This window comes from Ictidomys tridecemlineatus, chromosome 4 (genome assembly GCF_052094955.1).
Source record: "Ictidomys tridecemlineatus isolate mIctTri1 chromosome 4, mIctTri1.hap1, whole genome shotgun sequence".
NCBI classification, from domain to species: Eukaryota; Metazoa; Chordata; class Mammalia; order Rodentia; family Sciuridae; genus Ictidomys; species Ictidomys tridecemlineatus.
This window is the reverse complement of record NC_135480.1, coordinates 158,204,194-158,216,888: the sequence shown is the minus strand read 5'-3', so window position 1 is coordinate 158,216,888 and position 12,695 is coordinate 158,204,194.

The window sequence follows — 12,695 nt, the reverse complement described above, 5'->3', positions numbered from 1 at the left end:
TGCTTTGAAAAGAAGAGTCATTTCTTTCAAGGTGAAAGCCAGTGGCCTCATTCTGGAGCTGAGTGGAATCAAGGTGAATCTTACTTCAGAAAGGTCTGGTCCTACCAGGTTTGAGCAAAACCGGGCCCTTGCCTGGGTCTCAACTTCCTCTCTGTAGAAAAGTGGCCCCTCAAAAGTTATCATTGGTGAACTCTGTGCAGAGTGGGCCTATGGACAGTGATTGGCCAGTCGGGGGTCTTTTATTAGCTGAGGGGTCCCAGGGAAGAGGGAGGTCAGGTCATTCTAATGGGACCAGAAAATAAACTTCTCAGAGCCAGATTTTGTAATGAAATGAGTAATGAAAAATAAAATTGCATAGTCATCTTCTGCCCATATAGTCAGGGAGGAAAAAAAATCATATCATTTCAAAATCACAGTTGCCAAATTTTAGGAGTCTGAGAGTTTGGGATTATGTGATAATAACATGACAGTCAACCTGTTTTAAAAAACAAATTTATCATGGCATATTTATTAACTGTTATAATTATTTATATCTCTTTATCTTATCTGTCTTTTTTACTTTTTCTTTCTATCTATCTCAGCTGGGGACACTTGGCAAACTGAGCAACCCCTATCCCTACCTTTTTAAATATGCAAGTTTGAGCTTACGAAGTACAAAGAAAGTCAATTTTATATCTGCTTTTAGTGCCACATTCAGACTGTGAAAGCTGCTGTTAAAAAACCTTTAGGTAAATATTTGAAATATTCTAAAACTGACATTCTGAATGATATTCTGATGCCACTTCAATAATGTTTTATAAAATTCAGAGGAAAAATAGAATTAAGTAAATTTGAACTTTCCCTTTTCCGAGACAGTTAAAGGCCGTACTATTTGCATATTCTAATGTGGGATCACTGTAGCTCAAGGTACAAAGCTTCAAAAGAAACTGTCCCTAGCAGGCCAAAAGAGCATGAGCCATTAACCTTCAACCTTTCATCTGTATTAGACAAAAATCAAAGTCTCTTCTTTTCAAGGTGGCTTCTGTGTAGCCACTCACCCCAGCCCGTGCTTTCCAGAACTGTCTTTGGAAGCACAATTAGAAGGTTTAAAAACCAGAAACACAAGCTCCATCCTATTTACACATTTAAAGTAAAGGTCATTCTCAGAAACTGGGCTTCCCAGATTTCTCCCCCTGAAATCCCTTAAGATATGTAATACCAACATAAAGGGAATCACAAATCCAGTTTTCAGAAAATGGCATTAAATATAGATTTAAACTTTGACCTTTAGTCCCAAGTGAGAGGACAAAAAATTCTCTTTACAGTGAAGGGCATGTTGCTACTAAGCTTCAATGAGTAGGAGAGAACCTGCCTGGTAGTAGCCAGGATTAAGAAGCGCCAATCGATTTACCTCCAATGCAGGTGTGCTGCAAATCCACTGGGCCCAGATGTAGCGCGTGATTGGGCCAGGCTCATCTATATTCTAGAGTTTGTAGAAGTAGCTTCTGGGAAACAGGGGTCTTCTTGGCTTGGGGAATTGACGTTTCCACAGCAATATTTGAAATGCATTCAGAGAGAGCAGGAATAAGAGATGGAATACACAGGGTCTCCCATTTCACATTAGGGTCATGAGCAATAGTGGGAAATCCATGGGTAGCAGAGTGACGGATTGGGCAAACAGGGAAATCATGGAGACCCAGAGCATTCATATTTTTACATTTCTTATTACCCTGATTGCTCTGCAGGTGCTGACCAGGCCCTGGGCTGCTGTCCCACTCTGCAGGCTCATCTCCCTGCTACCCCATTGACAAGTTGATATGGGGGCTGTGGTGGGGGAAGGGTCGGTGATGGACAATGGGAAACGGAGTTTATTGGAGAAAGAAACTATTGGCTATGTGCACATCTAGAAACAGCAGAAGATATTGATTGTGAGCTATGCTAGAACGATCAAGGAGGTAAAGAGATAAACAGAAAAGAGGACTAGACTTGGAGTTAGTCAGTTTTGCTTCTAAAGCAAGGTGATCTCAGGATTACTAAGCAACCTGATTACTCATTTGATGGTCTTTCTCACTAAACAGTAACTTTGAATACAAACCTGGTCTTGCTGATCTTATAGTCATGGTTGCTCTCTCAGTGCCTGGCTTGTCCAGGGTGCTTGAAAAATGTTTTCTGATTAAATAAATAAAGGGAAGAAGAAAAATATTTGTTGAGAGGGACCCTAGAAGTTATCCAGTCTACCCCCTTTACTTTAAAGATAAAAAAAAAAAATGAAGCCTGGAGAGGTAAAATAGCTTGATTGAGGTCCCTTATCTATTGCAGAAATAAAAACGACAAGGATAGTAATAGTGATGATAATGATGATAGATAACACAATCAAGCACTGTTGTTTTTTTTTTTTGCTAGGAGTTATGTTGATTGTGCCAACGGTTTGTTGGTTAGTGTTTAGCTCCACAGTTACTCTTTTGTTTTCTCCTCCAGGGTTTAAAAGTCTTAAAACCACTTTTCTTGGACTTCCTTGCCAGCTTTGGTTAGGTTCTATCAATGGGAAGCACTCACAGAATACTGGGAAATGGGAGTAAAGGAGAAGTCATAGTTTCAATATTTTAACCAATTAACTGAGTGTCTCAGGTGGCAGTAGCAGCAGGCAAGAGGAAGTGACTGCATGGCCATTGTGCCTCTGCGGCTGAGTGACAGTACCTGTGGGTATGCTGGGCTTCTGGGCACTGCGGCGCCTGACTTCCTCACCAGAGTGGTAACAGCAGAGGGGACACCCGCTCCAGGAGGAGCAGCCTCCTGTCTCTGAGCTGTGGAAAACTTCTTCCCCTTTGGCTCCGTCTGGGCAGGATCTTCCCACAGTTACTAATCTCTGGGTAACACCTTCTTGATTTTGCTCTTAAAGCCCTTCCAAACACTAGTAATCAGTCTCTTATATTAAATCCCCTTGTTGAGACTCCCAAAGTGGTTTCTCTTTCCTGACAGGACACTGACTAATGCAGTATGTTCACAACTTATCTTGTATTCTCGAAACCTTTGCGATGTGAGCTTGAAACTGCACTGCTGTTTACAGATGAGAAACAGACTGAGACACTAGGGACTTGACCACGGTCACAGAGCCAGGAGATGGCAGAGCAGGGATGTAAACCAGGTTGGTCTGATGCCTAAATCCACATGTTTACCTCTGTCCCTCAGGAGCTTCCCCCATGGGTTACTCAGTCCAGGTCCCTTGGATGTACACATGTGGGGTCTTCCTCCCCAAGTGGTATGGAACCAATTTCAGATGCTCTTCTTGAGAATGGTTTTTCTCTGGGATCTGTGTTTCCTTGCCTCTCTGCCTCGGCCTTGTGATGAAGTCATTTCCTTCATTAGATACTGTGTAGGGGCTGATTCTTAACAGCAAAGGACCCTGGCACTGCAGGGAGGTTACCTCAGCAATGGTCTGAGGGAAGAGGAGGGAGGAAGATGAACAGTCCCATGATTATCATGCAGCACAGGAGGCCTCTATCCTGGACAACATCGAGGGTCCAGGTCCAGGCTGGGGGTGGGGTGAGAGCCTGAGGACTGAGGGTCAAGGGAGCTGGTGCCTGGCACACTCTTGAGCCCTTGCCAAATCTTACTTCCACAAAAAGCTGCGAGACGCTGGGCACTGCAGCAGATGTGGACATGAGTGAGAGCCAGGTCACACCCCTAGGGTGTTCAGAAGGTGCTGAGTCAGTCACATCTCAACCGTGAAGGCAGCACACGCACACACACACTGTAGGGATTCCAGAGAACAGAAGGGGTGACACAGCTCTGGGCCTTGAGCAGGTTCTTGAGAGAGATGTGACATGAGGTGGCAGTGGGGCAGGAGGGCACCTCCCAGGCCACAGACACTGAGTTATCATCAAACTACATTCCAAAGTCCCAGGAAATTTTTCGTGAAACTCTTCTGCCTCCCTTTAAATATTTGAGAGCAGCTTCTTTATTATTATTATTAACATGCAGATAAAGTGTGTATTATTATTAATTGTACAAATTAACAGGCTTTACTCTGACTTCTCCATACACACCCACCCCCTGTCAGCCCGCTGAGAGCAGCGTCTGAGAGCCTTCCAGTAGTGCTCAGGGAGAAAGCTTTCTCCATGGAAGAAGAAACCAAGGAAGAGTTGACATTCTCTTCATTCCTTCCAGCCTTTTTCCATCTGTCCTCACGCTCTGCCCACCTCCCCATCCCAGACCCCAGACTATATCACTTCAGTGACAGCGCGTAAGAAGCTCTTTATACCTCAGAACTTTGCTGACAGAATCCCCCTCCCTCACATCCAGCCCCATCTGGCTTTGCCTGTTCCTTTAGGCCCCTGGAATGGATAGCTGTTTTGATAAACTCTACTGGACTAAGGTACCAATAGCTTGTTATAGCTTAAAAATGTTCCCTTTCCAAAACATATTTGTGTCTTAACACTGGCCTTCATTACTCTATTCAAAGGAGTGAGTAATGTAGAATTTCCCAAGACATGACAAAGAGTTTCTATCAGTTAAGAATGCACTTGGCTGTTACAGAAAGCCATGCAACAGTGGCTTGAACAGTGAAGGTGTTTGCTTGTTTCAGGACACACACACACACACACACACACACACACACGTGTGTTGACTTGTCCATCTATCTAGGTCTTATCCAGAAGCTCTTTAATGTCTCCACAGCCAAGCCTCCTCCTCTCCCATGTTATACTCACAGTAACAAGGGAGCAGCTACTCCTTCAGGTACTGCCAGCCCCGAAGAGCAAAGACCAAATAGGAAGATGAAGGGCACGAAGGCAGAAATGACCTTTACAGAGGCTCCTGTGTGCACTGTGGTGACAAGAACTGAGTCAGGAGGCCAACTTGAGTTTGTTAGGGAGGCCGGGAGATAAGTTTCCCATTTTATTGGATTTTAGCAATTAGTCATAGTGAGACCTGAAAACAAAATGGCGGCTGTGGAAAGGGGAATGAGGGGGTATTGGCCACAGTAGCATCTGACATGAAATAGCAATCTGGAGGCATAGGAAACCTTTTAAAGAACAGTTGTGTTACTTTCTTTGTCTATGACCAAGGGCAGAGTGAAGTGCAAAGATGTGAAGGAAGATGCCTATGAGACCAGACCAGCTCCCCAGGCTCTGAAGACCTGCTGTCCTCCTCTGCATTTGCTCACCTTGTAGAGGCAGAAGAAGCACTATAAGTGAGGTGGAAGAGGCCACACTTTCTACCATTTCCACCTACTCTGCCCATTGTATAAAGGCACTCTGCCTGACCCAGGACAGTTAGAATGGCTTTGTTTTCTACATTATCTTTTTGCCCATTTAACCACCTTTAAGAGATCAATTCAGGGTGTGGAGCACATTCACGATGTGCAACCATCACCACAATATCTCTTTTACTTTTCATTGCTAATGTAATGTTGGTTTTGTCCAGGCATGGGGTTCAGAGATGGGGATTGGAAATAAGGACAATGATTATTTTAGTTCATTCAAAAATAAAAGTATGTTTACTTTTATAAGTACCTAATGGTTTAGAAACACACAAGTACTTTCTTCCTGGAAACATGAGGTTTCCTATCTGGATTATTTACCCTGTTCCACTAAATGTTGTTGCGTATAACTTTTGCACAGGGAGCGGTGTCAAGGCTGAGCCATACCATCTTTTATTCAAGGGCATTAGTATCATTCTCCTGTGTTTGTTCTCAGATTCTACAAATAAATTATTTCTTTTGAATGTTCCCAGGGACATTTTGTGATTTGGGGCAAATGTACATTGCCCTGGATTCCTAATCCCTATAAATTGAGCCATAAGTAGAATAATGAGGAGAATTTGGGGGCAAGGAAAGACAGTTTCTAGCCCACAAACAACCTTCCACTCTAGGAGAAATTCCTCTGGGTCTCACAGGCAGAAAATCGAGTCCCGTAACTTCAAGTAGACAGTGGGCTCTAGAGGGAGGCAACTGGTGCAATTTCCATCTCTTGAAACATTTAAAATGTATCTGATCAAAGGAAGAGAAAATTAACCACAGTGTAGGAAGCTGGCAGGGGGACGGACAAGATGACCTAATTTGCCTTTCCCATTACTAATTTCAGTAGGAGTCTTCTCTGGGAATTCCAACCTGAAATTCCAAGGCAAGAGCCCCTCAGTGGGAATCTGACTGTGAAAAATGACAATCAGGACTTCTGATTTTTGAAGCCTCTGCTGTTGCAGCCTTCGGGGCTTAGCATGGAACTAAATTCTCCTCAGATAGATACACTGCGCCCCATTCTTATCTACATAATAACTTTGGAGAAATTTTCCCTTTGGGTTTTAAAAAGGATGGGAGAGTTTGGCCTATCAAAGTTGGGGCTCGGCAATGAGTTTGTTATTCACTGAAATAAAAATCAACACAAAATACATCTTTGCCTTGAAAAATAAAATAAAATCCCCACACCACTTAGTTGCTTTACCAACCTCTGGATCCAATTAATTTTTAACATGGGAGTAAAGTCCCTTTTATTTTATTTTTTTCCTTTCAAGCCAGACATTTATTTTTAACAAGGGATGAAATCATCTGAGAACAAAACGGGACATCTGTTACTTTATATCTGTTTATTTTAAGTACTTAAATCTGAGTTTGATTTCACACAATTTTGACATTGTTGCTTCATTAATAATCCTTACGTAATTGCGACCTCGGAGTGAGCCCGGAGATTGCAGCATTCAGTTTTTGTTAGTGCAGAGTCTGATAGGAAAGCCAGAGTCGTCTTGGAGTGGGAGTTTCCATGTTCAAAGCTGGTCCAAATGCCAACCTGGGCAACAGCAGCAAAGCACCTCAAAAAGTACAAAGAGAGGTCTTTGATGGGGTCCCAACATGAAAAAGCAAGGACCTGGAGTCTATTATTAATGTTTGCATGGTCCTGTTTTGCAGGAGCTGTTGGATGGGCAACCTAGAGGAAGTAGTTTTTTGGGTTTTTTTTTTTTTTAAGACAAATAGAAGATTGTACAGGAAATGTGTACAATTAACTTGGATATGTGCACAATGCTACCACTTTATCTACCCCAGGTCAGCCAACCTGCCTTTCAAGGGTACTGGGATGCTGGTTCAGCAACACTGGGAGACAGAGTGGAGTGATGGGCAGATGGAGGAAACTGTGGGACTTCACAAAGAAGAGGCCCTGTGGCCAGTGAGTAGCAGAAGGGTATGGCCTGGTGCCTGCAGCTGAGAATGGAGTGGGGTTTGGAGATGGGAATTTGAAATAATCGCAGTGGGATTTTTAAAATCAATGTGTTCAGTTTGTTAATAGAAGAGATATTCAATGAGCACTATACCAAGCGCTGGATATATGCTGGCAAAAAGATAACCCTTCCCTTAGCAAAGGTTAAAAGATCAAGGGTGCTATGAGAGAAAAACAGAGGGGCCTATTTGAGATTCAGGATGTCATGGAAGGACACTCAACAAGGTAAAATGTAAGTTAAGATCCAAAGGAAATTGGAAATGGAAAGAGGAAGAAAGAGAAAGTTCAAGCTAGAGGAGCAGCCTCATGGAAAACCCCAGAAGGGGAAAGAGATTGGCTGGTTGAAGAAATGTAAAGGAGGCCAGTGTGGCTGGAGGGCAGTGAAAAAGAGAGAGAGAGAGGGAGAGGAGGTGGAGAGGAGGGAAAAAGAAAGAAGAGAGGGAGATGGAAATCACACCTGGCCGTGTAGGCCAAGGGGAGGCATTTGGATTTAACTGTAGGCACAAGGGAACTTACTGGTAGTTTAGAGCAAGCAAGTTAGATGATTTGGTTTATGCATTAAAAAGATCATCCTGAAAAAAAATTATTCTGGCTATGCATGGAATGGATTACAAGGGGAAAGAGTTGAAGAGAGAGAATAATTTCATAGGCTGCTGTGCTCCAGGTAAAGGCAGCAGTGAAGATGGTGGGTAGGTGCACTTGGGAAATTCTTTCAGGTAAGAGCAATAGGGAATGCTGTTGAACTGGATGCAGGGAGTGGGGAGTGGGAGGGTTCAGGACTATCCCACAGATTTCTGGCTCAAGCACCTGGGTGAATGGTGATTCTGTTTACCAAGATAGGAGAGTGATGTGGTAGAGCAGGGAGACCAGTTGTTGGGATGCGGTTGGGAATAGAAAACCATCATTCCATTTAGGACATGTTATCTTTGAGAGATGCATATGGCAATAGAGTATTTCATCTGGAGTTCCTAAGAGAAGTCTGGCTTGAAAATATAAATTCAGAGTTCTTGACACATAGATGGTTTTTTAAAACCATGACAATGAATGATGTTACCTTGATTTGAATGCAAGTGAAAAGTATGGTTTTGGTTAAAGGTTTTCCAGGGAAGAAAAGAAAGGGGCCATATTTACTTCATAATATTTCTGGAATAGTTAAAAGTAAGTTATAGACATGATATTTTACTCCTAAATTCTTAAATATATGTCTTCAAAAAATATAAAGACAACTTACACAGAATCCCAGGAAATGACATTTTTGGTCATTAATTCAGTGCCAGCATCTTGTCCTGTGCCCAGTACTGTCCATTTGTATTATTCTTTTAATTCTCACAAGACCAAGAGTAACAGATGATTTTCCCTGTGTTGCCAATGAGGACATTATAGTGCAGAGAGGGTGTGTAACTTATCCCAAATCAGATAACTAGAGATTTGTGGAGTTAGGGTTCAACTCAAGTTTAACTCTAAAGCTTCCCTTCTCTCCCTCCTAGACTGCACACAGTGGCCTAGAAACCTGTCTTTATGTTCTCACTCCTCAGGCTCCACCCTTGACAAGGCCTCTGTGTCTTACAGAACCATCCTCTCCTCTGAGCAATGGATCTCCTAGTTCCCATTTCTGGTTAAGTAGAACTATGCTTCCTTCAGGTCAGGCTTCACTGGACCACTCTCTGAAGGTACGTTTTGAAAAGCCAACTTTAATTCAGTCCTGGGCTGCCCACAACAGGCAAGAGATGGGCTGGGGAGTGTAGTGGAAGAGCTTGGTGGGTTTGACACTAGTGACAGCATACACCAGCATCTTGCTTCCTGTAGTCATGTGGTTTCTGAGCGCTTTGGGTGCTGCACAGGAAGGCTGCTTTACTCTGAAGCCAGAAAACTCCAGGAACTGTAGCTTTTGATCATCATCTTATTCCAGGCTGACTTAGAGGTCTGGGGAGGACATTCAGGTGCTCTGAAAAACAGCGATAATCAAGAGAAAGAGGGAGTCTTAAATTGAGGATGGAGAGCAATATACTCAGGTTAATGGAAGCACCAGCAATATTAAATGAAATTGCTCTACCACTTCTTCATAAGACGGCACCGGGGAGCCTGCTCTTTGCATAAGCAGGGATGGTCCTGGGATTTCGCGGGAGGGCGGAAGAGTTGGGGAATCAGTCATGCAGCAACCATTACGGTTCATGGGAGCCCAGCTCGCAACCCCTTGGCGCACCTGCCGCATATTTACTCAGGCCCGCGCAGGAGCCAGGCAAATTTGGGCAGGATTTCAAGGGAGTCTGGAGCCAAGGGAGCCTGCTTTAGTCCAATTAAATGAAGCAGTATCAGGTGGAAAGTAATTCTGAGTATTCACCATTATAGGGAGTTTTGTGTTTAAGCCCCTCAATGGACCTTCTTTTAATGAAGAACTAAACTGCAGGGTCTGGAGGTGAGCAGGAGGAATTGCTTCAACTCACAGAGCTGAATTTCTCCCTGAGGAAGGCAGATGAGGGCCAGCAGAGTTTCCTAAGGGCTCCATCTTCTGGCTCCCTGAGCCTCTCCCACCTGGTCTCCAGAACACCTCTGTGGATATATCACTTCCATTTTGTAGAAAGAATAGGGAAACTTGGTCTGGGGCACTGAGAACCTGATTGGAATCATCATAGGTGAATCCAAAGCACCTAAATCTTGAGGTGTGTGGGGGGTCCTTCTTTCTGTTACCTGCCTCTGTTTCCACCTTCCCCTGAGTTGGGCTTTTGAGGCAGAAGAAGCCAAAGGAGTGAAGATGAGCTAATAGGGTTGGAGAGAATCAAGAGTCTTATATAACTGTCTAAGGGAAAAACAAGCCCACTAGTGGAGATAATAAACGAAGAAGAAGGAGGGTGCAGTTCACAAAGGCACAGAGATGAGCTGCTTTCCACCTACTGAAGATACCAGGAAATCTCTCTATTAGTAGATGTGGACTTGAGGTGTGCCAAGTTCTGTCTACATCCAGGGGAACAGGTAGAGGAGAGGGCATTACAGAGAAGCACAAAACAGGATTTTGGTCTTCAAACAGCTTAAGATGGCAGTGCCCTGAAGATATCTATAGAACTAAAGGGACAAAGTATGAATAGGGGAATGAAAAAATCAGGCATAATTTAACCACACAAACAATACCCAGACCCTCATTTCTGGCCCCAGTTCCTCCTTGCCTGCAATAGCCCTGCAGATACATTTGAGCATGCTGTCCAGCTTATCATTCCCTGGACTTCCCAGTAGTGGTCACCAGGGGGTGGGGTCACAAGATCAGAAGTCACCAGGATCTGTGACCTGTTTTTATTTCTACTGGGTATCAGTTATTCTAAAAAATGCTCTTAATATGCTTTCTCCCATCCCCCTAAATCTTTTGTTGGTCTATTAAGCAATCATTGGAGTTGAGTTGCCTTAGATTTGTAATTACACACACACACACACACACACACATACACACACACACACACACACACACATACATTGTGGTTATCAGTTTTCTACTGCTGAGGCAAAAGCCCTGAGATTAACCACCTAAGAGGAGGAAAGATTTGTTTTGCCTCACGGTTTCAGAGGTTTCAGCCACAGTGCTTGGCTCATGCTCTTGGGCCTGTGGTGAGGCAGAACATCATGGCAGAAGCATGCTGAGGAGAAAACTGGTCACCTCATGGCCGATGGGAAGCAAAAAGAGGAAAAAGAGTCCCAATATCTCTCTCCAATGACCTAGCTTCCTGCTATGAGGTTCCACTCCCTAAAGTGTCCGCCACCTCCCACAGTACCACAGGCTGGCTGCCAAGTCCTTAACACATGAGCCTGTGAAGAACATTCAAGATCCAAACTATAACACACACACACACACACACACACACACACACACACACCCACACACTTTTTAAAAATTACATGTTGTTTGATAAATCTTATATTCTATGTGGAAGCTAAGAATTTATTAATAAATTCTCATCCAAGTAGTTGCTGATACAGTCAGACATATGTGTCTGTTTGGGAGTTAGGGATCATTGGAGTATACTCTGGGAGCAGTTTATGTCTTCGAATCCTGGGATAAAGCAGATCTCTGCATTTAAACAATAGATGTTTTTTTAAATAGATTTTTATTTAAAAAGGAAGTGATAGTACAAAATTGTAAGGATGAAGAAACAAAACTTGGATTATATTCTATCATTTTTATGTGACCTTTGGGGGCTTGTATTTATGTTTAAATTTCAAAACAATGAGACAAAGTGCAAAATTTGAGATATAATATTTTTGCTTAATAAGTAAATTTTAGAGCCCGCATGAAATATTATGCTGCCTTTGAAGAGTATCTTTAAAGTTTCCTTTTTGTAAATTGCCAGTTATTAGATTTAAAACCAAATAACAAACAGAAATAATTATTGCATGCTAGATGTTGGTTCCTAAAGATTAATATCATGGCATGGGGCAAGGTGTGTGTGTTAAGTAATAATGTATATGTATAAAATACACTAAGACTCTCTGCTTTCCAGGGATCCCAGAACATGTTCTAGAAGAGATTAGGGCCTGAACTGGGGAACTTGATGTTGCTTGGGTTGGTGGAATTATCTAATTTTCATGCACAAGCTAATTCAGATCCAGGTATAACCCCACCCTCACCATACCTTTCACTTTCTGTTCCTCAACCCTTTCCACCCTAGACAGCTTCAATTCCCCTCTCTCCTATTCCCTCAAAATCAATTTTTGAAAACAGAGTCTACTGTAGCCTTTTAAGCCTGCTACTTGTTTGACCTTATGTCTACTTCCTGATTTTCTTTCTTTCATATTGCTGTGGTTTGGGTATGGTTTCTTCCAAAGATTTTTGTGTTGGAGGCTTAGTTCTCAGTGTGGCAAATATGAGGGGTGTCATGTGACCTTTAAGAAGTGGGACCTAGTGGGGGACATTTAGGTCATAGAAGGTTCTGCCTTCAGAAGAGATTAAGATAATTCTATGGGACCCTGGTTATTTTCCCATGAGAGTAAACTGTTATAAAAGAGTGAGTCTGAGCCCTTCCCTTGTCTCTGGCTTCGTCTTTTGCCATTTAATCTCATGTGCATGCGCTTCCAATGTTATGATTCCATCTACCGTTATGTCTTCACTAGAGCCCAGCAAAAGCTGGCACCATTCTCTTGAACCCCAGAACTGTCAGCTAAATAAATCTCTTCTCTTTAAGCATCACCCAGCTTCAGGTATCCTGTTATAGCAAACTAATACAAAGATCTGTAAGAGACAGTAAACTAATACAGATATCTGTAAGAGAAGCCTCACCAACAAAGGGTGCTCTCAGAAATAATATGGATCAATAAATTTAAAGAAATTACCCTTCCCTGCCCCCAAATTAGAAACTGATTAAAACAATTGCTTAAGAAGACCACTTACTGAAGGACTTAACAATATGTCTCGTGATCAGGGGATTTATCAGACGTATTAAAAGAAGACATGTGGGACTGATTTCCAAAATAGGAAAGCATTATTTCCCTGGAAAGAATCCAGGGAAAACATAGAACTGGGAATTT